At 41.6% G+C, this 12,776-nt stretch overlaps 1 long non-coding RNA gene across 16 annotated transcripts in view; it reads left to right on the forward strand.

The window, feature by feature from the left end:
• LOC140516072 (uncharacterized) overlaps nt 1-12,776 on the forward strand; it is a 40,129-nt gene that overhangs the window by 12,559 nt on the left and 14,794 nt on the right. The window contains exon 6 of one of the 16 annotated variants that reach the window (XR_011971271.1): nt 7,786-7,844. The exons of the other annotated variants lie outside the window; for them this stretch is intronic. This is a non-coding gene — a long non-coding RNA (uncharacterized lncRNA). The remainder of the gene's footprint in view (nt 1-7,785; nt 7,845-12,776) is intronic. 16 annotated transcript variants of the gene reach the window in all.

Here is a 12,776-nt window from a genome sequence, read left to right on the forward strand (position 1 = left end):
ATAACTGAATTTCCCTCCATCCTATTCCCTCCTCATTAATGCTATTCCTGCTCTCCTTTTCATCCTGTGCCTCATCAAAAATATTTTACTTTTGACCACCCCCTCCCCCAATCTGCCCTCCTTTTATCACACCACCCACCTTCTGTTATCCTCTTTCCCTCACACTTTCCTGTAGGGTAAGATTGATTGCTGTACCCAGTTCAGCGTGTACGGTATTCCCTCTTTGAGTCAATTCTGATGAGAGTAAGGTTCGCTGACTCCCCCCTCAATTCCCCCCCTCTTCCCCTCCACTGTAAAAGCTTTCCCTTGCTTCTTTTATGTAAGGTAATTTACCCCATTCTACCTCTCCCCTTCTCCTTCTTCCAGTCCACTCCATTCTCATCCCTTAATTTTATTTTTTTACATATTATCCGTTCGTGTTCAACTCACTCCTGTGCCTTCTGTCTACTCCTTCTAACTATCCTACTATTGAGAAAGGCCTTAGGAGTTACACATATCATCTTCACATGTAGGAATGTAAACAGTTTAATCTTAGTAAGTCCCTTATGATTTCCCTTTTCTGTTTGACTTTTTATGCTTCTTTTGAGTCATGCATTTGAAGGTCAAATTTTCTGTTCAGCTCTGGTCTTCGCATCAGGAATGCTTGAAAGTCCTCTGTTTCATTGAACACTCATTTTTCCACTTCTCCATTTTGCATTTCTCCAGCTTTGCTCAACATGAGTGTAGAGCTGGTGGTAGTGGATGGGTGGAGTGATCCAATACTGAGTTAGAATTACATGATTATTTTCTAGTTGAGAAAAACAGTTTGAAGTAATTGTGGTAGTACTGGGCTTGAAAAGAGGGACCCACCCTGCAGAGATAGTAAAAGGATTGGAATGACAGGAATTAGTAACTGATTGGACATTGAATGGGGAAGAATGAAGAGGCAGCCCAGCTGTGCAGGTGAATGGTGGTGGTTGTTGTCCTTCGTCTTCCCTGCTCTGTGAAGGAATTAAGCTGCTTTCCTTTCACAGCCATTATTACTGGTTATTTCATCAAATTCAGGGAAGTGAAAACGTGGGATTTTTGAGATCCTCTGATAGTTCTGTTCTTGTCATCCATGATGTAAAATATTTAATGAAGAGATGCAAACAGCTCCAGGGTGCATCGCAGGAAAAGGGTGAGCAGCTACAGTTGGAGTGGATAGGAGCACAGCACCAGGCAGTAACTGATCCCTGAATCAGGGAAATGGCTTTTTCAAAATGAGGGAAAAGTTCTTCATGTTTTTCTCTCACCTCCCCTCTTTTTCCCTAAACTAAAAAAGTCTTTTGCTTGCCTCTTTTATGAGAGATAATTTGCCCCATTCCATTTCTCCCTTTCTCCTCCCATATATTTCTCTCTCACTGCTTGATTTCATTTCTTTAAAGATATGATCCCATCCTCTTCAATTCACTCTGCACACTCTGTCTCTATGTGTGTGTGCGTGTGCGTGTGCATGTGCATGTGTGTGTGTGTAATCCCACCCAGTACCCAGATACTGAATAGTTTCAAGAGTTACAAATATTGTCTTTCCATGTAGGAATGTAAACAATTCAACTTTTATAAGTCCCTTATGACTTCTCTTTGCTGTTCACCTTTTCATGCTTCTCTTCATTCTTGTGTTTGAAAGTCAAATTTTCTTTTCAGCTCTGGTCTTTTCATCAAGAATGCTTGAAAGTCCTCTATTCCATTGAAAGACCAATTTTTCCCCTGAAGTATTATACTCAGTTTTGCTGGGTAGGTGATTCTTGGTTTTAGTCCTAGTTCCTTTGACTTCTGGAATATCCTATTTCCATGCCCTTCGATCCCTTGATGTAGAAGCTGCTAGATCTTGTGTTATCCTGATTGCATTTCCACAATACTTGAATTGTTTCTGTCTAGCTGCTTGCAATATTTTCTCCTTGACCTGGGAACTCTGGAATTTGGCCACAATGTTCCTAGGAGTTTCTCTTTTTGGATCTTTTTCAGGTGGTGATCTGTGGATGCTTTCAATATTTATTTTGCCCTCTGGTTCTAGAATATTAGGGCAGTTTTCCTTGATAATTTCATGAAAGATGATGTCTAGGCTCTTTTTTTGATCAAGGCTTTCAGGTAGCCCCATAATTTTTAAATTGTCTCTCCTGGATCTATTTTCCAGGTCAGGTGTTTTTCCAATGATATATTTCACATTATCTTCCATTTTTTCATTCTTTTGGTTTTGTTTTGTGATTTCTTGGTTTCTCATAAAGTCATTAGCCTCCATCTGTTCCATTCTAATTTTGAAAAGAACTATTTTCTTCAGTGAGCTTTTGAATCTCCTTTTCCATTTGGCTAATTCTGCTTTTGAAAGCATTCTTCTCCTCATTGGCTTTTTGAACCTCTTTTGCCAATTGAGTTAGCCTATTTTTCAAGGTGTTATTTTCTTCAGCATTTTTTTTGGGTCTCCTTTAACAGGGTGTTTACATGTTTTTCATGCTTTGCTTGCATGTCACTCATTTCTCTTCCTAGTTTTTCCTCCACCTCTCTAACTTGATTTTCAAAATCCTTTTTGAGCTCTTCCATGGCCTGAGCCCATTGAGTGGGCTGGGATATGGAAGCCTTGACTTCTGTGTCTTTCCCTCATGGTAAGCATTGTTCTTCCTCATCAGAAAGGAAGGGAAGAAATGCCTGTTCACCAAGAAAGTATCCTTCTATAGTCTTATTTTTTCCCCCTTTTCTAGGCATTTTCCCAGCCAATGACTTGACTTCTGAGTGTCCTCTCCACCCCCACCTCACCTCTAGATACGCCTAGCCAGGGCTTGGGGTCTGAGATTCAAATGCTTCTTCCCATCCTCAGGGCTTTTGGCAGGGGCGTGGCTGCTATTCAGTGTGAGATTAAGTTCAGGTGCTCAGGTCAGGGCAGGGCCTCCTCACAGACTCAGTTCCCTCAGGGGGTTTATGCAGAGACCTTCAACAATGGATCTGGGCTCCTGCCTGCTTGGGGAGCCCCTGTCTGCTCCCACCTCCGCTGCTGCCTCTCGAGGGGGCTTGAGTTATGGGGGCACCCCACACCCCTCTCAACCCCCCGAAGAGACCCTCTCACCGACCCTTGTCACCTGTGGGTGGGGGACCCGCGTGGCTGCTGGAGATTCCATCCCTGAAGCCTGCTCGGATCCACTCCTTTCCACGCCACGCCGCTGAGGTAGGCTTGGGCTCTGCTCCAGGTCCGGGCCACGAGGGACCTTTTGCGAGAGGTTTTCAGGCTCTCTGGAGCAGAAATCTCCTCCGCTCCATTGTTCTGTGGCTTCTGCTTCTCCAGAATTCGCCAGTGGTTCTTTTTTTTACAGATATTTTATGGGCAGTGTGTTCAGAAGTAGGGTATGTGCGTCTTTCTACTCCGCCATTTTGGCTCCGCCCCCACCACTTCTGATTACACACCATGTTGGGAAGGGGAGAGAGGCAGAGAAAATTTAAAACTTATGGAAGTGAATATTGAAAATTAATTAGTTATTTATTTATTTATTTATTTTTAGAAAAAGAAAGAAAAGAAGGTCACTGCTTTTGTTTAGTTGGAAGTTATAGATGGGGGAGAGAGCACTTTGATTAGGGTCATGGGATTGGGACCCAGATGGCAAAGAGATGAGGAGATTCTGGCTATTGCCTACATAGAGGCCTCAGGCATAGACAAGATGAGGAGATTCTGGCTATTGCCTACATAGAGGCCTCAGGCATAGACAAGATTTTCATGATTTTGGCTTGCTCAGGGTAGAAGGAAAGGCTTTTTTTAAGAACAGGGGACACTTGAGACTGTAGCCATGCCAGTGAAAGACTGAAGGTGACAATAACACTAGAGCCTGACATTTATGGAAGTCAAAAGGTTGGTAAAGTTGTCCTTTTCGTACTTGATCTCATGGAAGCCCCACGACCACCCTGTTAAATAGGAATTTCTGGCATTCTGACCTACTGCATTTCGCAAATGAAGAAACTGAGTCTCAGGCTCTCTTCTCTCTTTTTCTTAACAAGAGACAGTCCAAGGCAAAGGAAGAGTCTGGACTTGTACACATCATACTTGGTCTTAAGTCTCAGCTCTGCCAAGTATTCCCTGTATTGTGACATTAAAAATAGCATAAGTAGCCATATTTTGTTTTTCAAACACCATTTTCTGAAGTTAAGTTTCAACTCCATGTAAGTCACCTGATTTTGGAGATGGCACAGGTTTACTCCCCCTCCCTACTGTCACCCCACCACAAGAATACCTCTCTACCCTTCACCTGAATGTCTCCAGAATTCCTCTACCAATAAGAAACCAGGAGGCGTAATCGTTAATCCTGATTGTCACTCTCCAAATTGTATATTAGCCCCATAGAAAAGAGGATTCAGGCCCTCTTGTGCTGCTGAGAGCCTTGGGCCCGATTTGTTCTTGCAACTACGGGCCTTGCTGAATAAGTTGCTTGCCTGAATGACACTCATTTTTTTGTTTCAGTGTAATAATATGTGCTTTGACAAATCATGGAGATCTCTCTTTGTATGTGCTTCCTACATTGTAAAAGAGGCAAGGGAATCTAAAATCAAACAGGCCTGGCATACACACTGGTAGAGTTTGTCCAGGTTATTGGGTATGTGTACAGTGTACAGTCACTATTTAAGCGATGCCTGAAGAGTAAGAAAACAATCAAATTGTGGGGAGGTCTGAGTAGGCGTCATTTCCCCTGATGACTGTTCCAAATCTTTCCCTGTCTTCTCAAGCCCTCAACCAAGGCATGGGACACCCTACACAGACTGTCACTTGTGGTCTTAGCCCCCTCCTTCACTCAGGGGATTGAGGGCATCTAACTGCACTTTCTTTGGTTCTCTTTCTCCACTCCTCAAAATTTCTCATTAACTACAGTGATTTTCTCCCCTCTCCTGCTTGTCTCATGACTCCTCACCTTATCAAATCCCTCTACCTGTGCAAGATGGGTTCTCGCACCTTGGCTTGGTCCCCTTCCCCCTCCTTTCTGAGTGCTGACCTTGTCAGAGGCAGGAAGAATTAAGCTCACATCTCAGCTCCAGGGCTTACTAGTCATGAGATCCCAGGTAGGTCTACGAGCTTCAGTTTTCTCTTCTGGGAAATGAGACAGGCAACCATACCAGGAGTTCCTATTGAAGGGGGTGGTTGTGAGGGTCCTGTGATATCAGGTATGGAAAGGATAGTTTGCCAGCCTTGGGGTTCCATCAATGCAAGCTGTTACTGTTACGATCATCTTCAGTCTTTCTGTCTCCAGCCCTTTCCATTCATCTACAGACTCATGTATCTTCTCTGGTTGTCGAGGAGATGCTGCCAGGGTCTCTAGTTCTGTGTCCTTCTCCTCCTGTGTCTTGGATGGGAGAGGGGGAGTGGTGCTGATTGGAAGATGAATGAGTGACTGCAGTGGAAGCCACTGCACGGTGCATGCTCTGCAGAGTGGGAGCAGAGACGAGCCAGAACCAGGAGAAAGAGAATGAATGGGTGAGACAGGTGCCCATGTGCCCCAGGTACTGTGAAGCTGGTGAGTGAGAAGTTGGGGCCTGGAGCCTGGGGATGTGATAGTCTGACTCCTCCCTCCCTCCTATCTCCCTTCCCTCACTCCATTTCTGTTCCCCCTCCCCTTTCTCTTACCTCATCCCTCTTCCTTCCTCCCATCTGCTTTTATTTCCCTCCATTTTCACTCCTTTTCTCCTCTTTTCCCTCCACCTGTTCCTTCTCTTCCCTACATCTTTTCCCCCTCTTGTCCCTTCTCTTCCATGTACCCTTTTCCAACTCCCACTTTCCCCTTCCATTCATCTCCCTCTTTCTCCTCCCTCTTCCTCCCCCTCCCTTCTTTCCTCTTTTCAGTCCATTCCCCTGCCTCCTGGAATTGTGACCTTCTTCTAGGCTCCACATCACATGAAGCCTTTCCCTATCTGGGTACAGGTAGGTGGCAATGGAGTTGGAACTAGTGGGAGGGTCAGGATCTATTTGGAATCCTCCAGAGATCTCCTTTTCTGAAGGTGACTTTAAAGTTCCCAGTGACTCACCTCCTCAGAACATGGAGCTATGAAAGGTAGGCTTTATTATGTTCTCTCCCCCTGTTTTCTGGGTTCCTCCAGGTGCTGTTCAAGGTAACTGGATTGGACTTGCATCAGGAGAGTAGCAACCCGCAAGGTGACTGGGCTGAGTAGTCACAGTCAAAACCCCCAGGAATCTGAGACCCTCACCCTCTCTCCCTTAGCTAGATCTGGTCTTCGATTTGTGCAGCCCTTTACCTGCATGAAAAGGCAGTGTGTGGCAATGGACTTGCTGTAGGGAAGACCTAGTTTCCAATCCTTTCCCTGCTGTCTCAGCCTGGGGCTCTCCCACTGGACCATAGATTCAGAACTATAGGGGAGTACATGTAGCCTACTTCTTCCTCCCCAACCCTCAATTTCTCAAATGAGAAGCTGAGGTCCAGGAAAGTTAAGTGCCTTGCCCAGTTGAGCAAGCCCTAGTCAGACCAGCCCTCAAACCCAGTCCTCTGGCTCCAGCCCAGAGCCAATTTCTTTCCACCAAGGCTACTTTCCCTAACAACCCAGATTCTAGTTTAGACTTGGGTTTGAGATGTGGGCAAGAAGAAGCAGGATCCGTTGATGAGAGGGGACCACGAACAAGATGCCCTATTTCTTTGACAAGAAAGAAAGGAGACAACTCCTTTTCTAGTGTGCTGTGTTCAGTCTTGGTCTACACTTTAGCTGTGGGAGGGTTGGTGCACTTTCAGTACAGAAACTCTTTCCACATGAGGAAGGGAAGCACTCAGCTAGAATTATCTTGAGGGAGAGGAGTGCTGAGCAATGATGAACTACACTGCCTCTCCAATCACAGATAGATAAATTGCCAGGAACCTTTGTCTTTGTAGATTAGAGTCAAATCAGGCTTACTCTGTCATCATGATGGTGAAACGATGTCACTATAGACCGGATGTTTTGAAGAAATATTCAATCCAAGACCACTTGTTCTAGAAGTTCAGGTTGAACTTGTTTCAATAATTTAATTCATTTTCACATTTCCTGATACTGAAGAATTTAAGAAAGACAGACTTTATCATGCAATTGCTGTTCCAGTCTTTCTCTAAGAAATAATTCTTTCCTAATTAAATGCTTTAAATTTGAAGGTTCTTATAATCTTTAATTATCCTTGTGTTAATGTGAATACTTTTTGAGCAAAGGTGTCTATCTCTTTGATGGAGGTGAATTCACAAGCTGAGAAATATATAAGACGTTTTTTGCTGCCTGTTCAATACTATTCAACATATTACAACAACAGCATATTTGAGACATGGTCTCCTCATTACTGTCACTCTTAGGCTCATGAGTTGATAATCAATTTGCATGACTTCACCTGTTTAAACCTGGGCCTAAAAACACACTTGCACCATGGAAGGATGTGAAAATATTGCCCCTCTCTCATCATCATCTTCTATAGTAGCTACTGTGTGCCTGGCACCATGCTAATCAGTCATGTCACTTGATCCTCACAACCACCCAGGGAGATAGATGCTGTTATTATCCCCATTAATTTAATTTGAGGTCATGGAGGCAAAGGATGAGTTAAGTGACCTGGGGCCACACAGCCTGAAAGTGTGTGAGGCCTAATTTGACCCCATTCTCAGGGCTTTATTCACTGACTCACCCAGCTGCCACTAACCTGTCAAAAGTGTGAAGACAGCCCATGCCTGCAAACAGACCAAGTGGGTGTATGATTGAATGAACACTAAAAGTCTTTCCAAGTGTGCTAGTAATAGGCCCATGTCTTGGTATTTCTGTCTATTTTCACAGACCCCAGTACGGCAATCAAATAATTCTTAGTTCCAAGGACCGGCAATGTCTCATTCAAGGTACTGAAACTTTTGAGAACAATTACTCATGTTGTTCCTCTGATAAGGGCTCTCAAGCTCCTTTTTAAATAAAATTTCACTGAAGTCTTAAGTTTTTTACACCATCAAGGTTTAACCCAATTCCCCCCCATCTTCCAGAAAGCATTATGACAAATAGTATATAACAGAGTAGGCTTTCAATTTCCTTTTCTTGTCTTCTTGCTGTTGCTAACAATTCCACAACAATATCAAACAGCACAGAGGAGAGGGTGGATATCCTTGTTTTAGTCCCATCCTTTTTGAAAAGGTTCTGGTGTGTCTGCATTGCTTATAATCATTGCTTTTGGTTTTAGACCCTTTTTACGGTATTTAAAAAATATCCCTCCATGCCTCTTTTCTGTAGGGTTTATAGCACACGTGAGTCTTGTACTTTGTTAAAGCCTTTTTCTTCATGTAGTGAGATAATCATGTGACTTAGGTTATTTTTATTTTGACTATGATGAAGTGTTTTGAGTGTCTTCCTAATGTTTATCCATCCTTGCATCCCTGGTATAAATCCAACTTGGTCATAATGAATGACTTCTTGGGTGATTGACTGCAGTTTGTTTTACAGGATTTTATTTAAAGTTTTGAATCAATTTTCATGAATGATATCAGCATCTAATTCATGTGTGTTTTATCCTTCCATGGATTATGTATTAGCAGTCCGTTTGTCTCATAATACGATTCTTGTGCAGTGCTTTCTTTCTCAATTTTTGAGAATAATTTGTATGGTATGGGTACTAATTTTTATTTTAGACACTTAATAAGCATTTGCCTAAAGAATAAATGTGGAAAGGGGTGCTCCATGCTATTATAAGAAGGTATTCAGTCCATACTGCCAGATCCTAGTATCTTTCCTGGCCTACAGGGAAAATCTAGGTATCCAACTACACAAATAGATAGATTGATGGACTAATGGATGGATGGACAGGAAGAAACAGTCAGATAAATAGATAGATAGTGTTAAGGCTCAAGCTCAGTTTTCACGAGAACGGTCTCGCGTCAGGTAAAGGTGAGGGCTTCTTGAAACCGCCGAGCTCTCACAAGGCCCCCTGGAGAACAGCTGGGAATTGAGGGAGTGAGACTCGAGTTATCTTGTTTTCCACCTCTTCTCAGTGGAAACTTGCTGGGGAGAGCATCCCACCCTTGAGATAGGTCTGTGGTCTGAGCACACCTGTGGTTAATTGGCTAAGGGGCTGAGAGGATGCACGGTCCAGGAGTGAACTATGCAGCTGGGAGGGCTTAAATGGAGACAGGAAAGCCTGAGAGGGGTGTGGTTGTTGTATTTTCCTTTCTCCTCGGGAAGGAGAAGGAGGCTCCCACGGGGAGAACTCACCCTGCATGCTGACATGTAGCTTATATCCAGAATAAAGCCTACACCTCTGCTTCACTCTGACGGTCTCTTCTCTCATATGTTTATCCGGCTGATGGTATGGGTACTAATTTTTATTTTAGACACTTAATAAGCATTTGCCAAAAGAATAAATGTGTATAGGGGTGCTCCATCCTATTATTAGAAGGTATGCAGTCCATACTGCCAGATCCTAGCATCTTTCCTTGCCTACAGGGAAAGTCTAGGTATCCAACTACATAAATAGATAGATTGATGGACTAATGGATGGATGGACAGGAAGAAACAGTCAGATAAAGAGATAGATAGAAAAATGGATGGATGAATAGATCAATAGATTCGTACTTAAACTTTTTGGATTTCCTTGTTTCTCTCTTTTTAAAAAGGACCTTTAGTTGTGGTCCAAGAGATACAATTGTTAGATGATATTCATTTAATGTCTATGTTATCTTTTTTTCTCATTTGAAATTTTCGTATTTATAAAAGTTGTATAACTTTCTGGAAAACTTTGAAAGGACTGTAAGATTAATTCAGTAAGAGCCACACAAGGGCCACATTGTTTACAATCATAATTACTGTTATCAAAAGTCTTGCCCTCAGCAGATAGACACCTTCAAACTATGAACATTCTCTTTACCTTTTCAAAAAGTAGTGATGTTGTAACCTGTTAACTTTGACAAAAATCTAGAAAACTAGTATGGTATCTCAGAGGCTAATTACAAACAGGTGAAAGTCTGAGTAAAAATTCAGGAATCAAGTAGCAGATTTTTGAGTTCATTAATGTTCTTATTCAAGTGCAGGGAAAGAAAGGTTCACATTCCACTGCATTATGCAGGGCCTCAAGTAAGCTGATAAAAAACAGGTGATTTGCCTGCAAAAGACTTTAAAAGTAAAAATAAAGTAGCTCAGTTTGCCTTTCTGTTTTGTTGTGTCTCACAAGTTAAAATTACCTCCAAGTCCAAAGGTACTGTAGTTGAACTTCCTAGGTTCCATTAACATAAAAATATTCATAGGAGAACTCTTTAGGAAAAAAAAAAAAGGAAACAAAGTGGGTGTCCATTGACTGGGAAATGTCTGAAGAAGTTGTGGTGTATGACTGCCACAACAACCCACAAGGATGAGGACCTCAGAGAAGTATGGGAAGACTTAGATGAGCTGATGCAGAGCAAAGAAACCACAATAGGAGAATAGATTTCAATGGATCTGATTTCCGTGGGCATTCCTCAGTATTGTAAATTGCAGAACCTAATCAGTGTCCTGATGTGAATAAAAACAGCACTAAATTACAAGTCTGACCTTGGTTCCAGAAAACTAATGGTCAAACGCACATTTCACTCCCCTCAGGAGAGAGGTGGTAAACTGCTGGTAGGGACTGCTGCATAGCTGTCAGTCCTAAACTGTTTTCCTTTGTTATGAGAGAGACAAAGACAGACAGAGAGGAAAGAGAGCAAAACAAAAACAGAAATCATTTTCAAAACCTTAAAAAGCAAATATCTGTAGTTCAATGACCAGAAAGAGTTGATTGACTTAGCTAATAAGCATGCAACAGCGAATGGAGAAGGCTAAACCAAAGCACTTCTTTAATGGAAAGTGAAATGGAATCTTTAACTTGGACCTGAGCACCTCAGTCCCACAGTGGAGGCCTCCTCAATTTCACATTTCATCTCCAGAGGTTAATGTACACATCACCTAACACTGCTACCACTAATATACTGCAGGGTTATCCCGAGACAAAATGTTGACATTCAGTGTAAACTTGTGATTTGAGGCCTCACTGATAATAGTGCTACCAAAAGAGCTGTCTTAGAGTTCACATTGCAGCTGAGTCTCTGCTCTTTTTAAAGAACATCTCTTTAGTTTCTCTTTCACAATCACCACCATCTTAAACTTCTGTTCATTTTCATTGTGTTTGATTCTAAATTCTCTAAAAATGGCTTTCATGCCTTTAAAAATCAGTTCTTGATTTTATTTTCATTATGATCTTAAAATATTAAAAGCTATGTTTCCTTCCTGAAGTTGTCCTTTCTCAGTCTTTCACATTGCTAGTGAATACCTGGCCACTGGTATATTAGTTCATTTATTGATTAGAAAAAGAATACTGCACTATATTTCACATACATGCTCTGTGGGTTTCTTTAGTGATGAGAGAAGGGACACAGCAAAAGCCCAAGAAAAGAGTAGCTTGTCATACACGGGTATTGCTTAGATCGCATCCACAAATGGTCTTTTTAAGCTTTCTGCAATATGAAAAAATTTATGCTGATGAAAGTTTTAATTTTAGAAATTGTTAGTAGATGGGCTATGGTGTTCCTCCCATTCTGAAGGATGCCATACTTTGAAGTAGCATTAATAATTCCTAATTTTAAATAAGTTGCATTATCTTTTTATTTGAAGGGTTTAAAGCTCATCTCTGTAGCATTGTATTGAGCAAAATCCAGGTATTTAAAAACCATTCTTTTCACTATTGTACTCTAGTCCAGGCCAGGTTTGCCCTCTACAGTCCCACATACCTAAACTTATGGACCCACTGAAACGAGGGAGATCCAAGATCATTATTCCAATAACATTAGGACTTATCCTGCAGCCTATCTGCCATGGGGAATCCCAAAAAATCAGCTGCAGACTGATAAAGAAAAAATGATTTATTTTGAAAAGGCAGAGATCATTTTAAAGTGATGTTCTTTTAAAAGAAAATGAGAGCATTGTTTATTCAAGGTACAGCAAGAAAGTAAAAGTAACAGTTGTAGGGCAGGTCTGCATGTGCTTATATTAAACAAACCTCTCAGAACATATACAGTCAAATGAGCATTGTTCCCTTCAAAGTTCCCACACTGGGAGGCTATACTCTTCTCAGATCAAATTCCATTTTAGAACTTCTCTTCTGGGAATTCCTTCAAGAGCTACTAATAAATAAGATGAGAAATTTCCTCTCGTTACTTCTTAAGTAAAAAGTGACTGCTAGGTGACCTAGGACATAGATCCCTGGGTCTGGAGTCAGGAAGACCTGAGTTCAGATCCAAGCCTGGGACTTCTTTGACCCTGGGCAAAACAATTAACCTCTGCCTCAGTTTCATCATCTGTAAAATGGGGATATTAATAGTATCCACCTTATAGGATTGTTGTGATGATCAAATGAAGTAAGTATAAAGTGCCTGGCATATAGTAGGTGCTTAATAAATGCCTGCATCCTTTATAATTGTGCCTCATTTTTTTGAGCAGTAACAGATATCTCCCAACTTGATTCCCAACCTTATTCACAGAAATTGGTTCTGAATCATTTCAATTGTTTATAAATATTAAATTGTGAAAGTATGGAGAACCACTACCACTAAAGAGTAGGGATTTTGTGTGTGTGTATGTGTGTCTGTGTCTGTGTGTGTGTGTGTCTGTGTTTATTTAAATAGAATGATCTTTAGACAAAAATGTTTTTGTCATCATTGAGAAAAGGGTATAGTTTTTGACATGGCTTTTTTTTTTTAAAGAAAGCTCAAACACTCATTTGGATATAAAGTATAAATTCTATATTGTTAGTTTTAAAATGTCACACTACTTTTAGTCAT

This window comes from Notamacropus eugenii, chromosome X (assembly GCF_028372415.1).
Source record: "Notamacropus eugenii isolate mMacEug1 chromosome X, mMacEug1.pri_v2, whole genome shotgun sequence".
Taxonomy (NCBI): Eukaryota; Metazoa; Chordata; class Mammalia; order Diprotodontia; family Macropodidae; genus Notamacropus; species Notamacropus eugenii.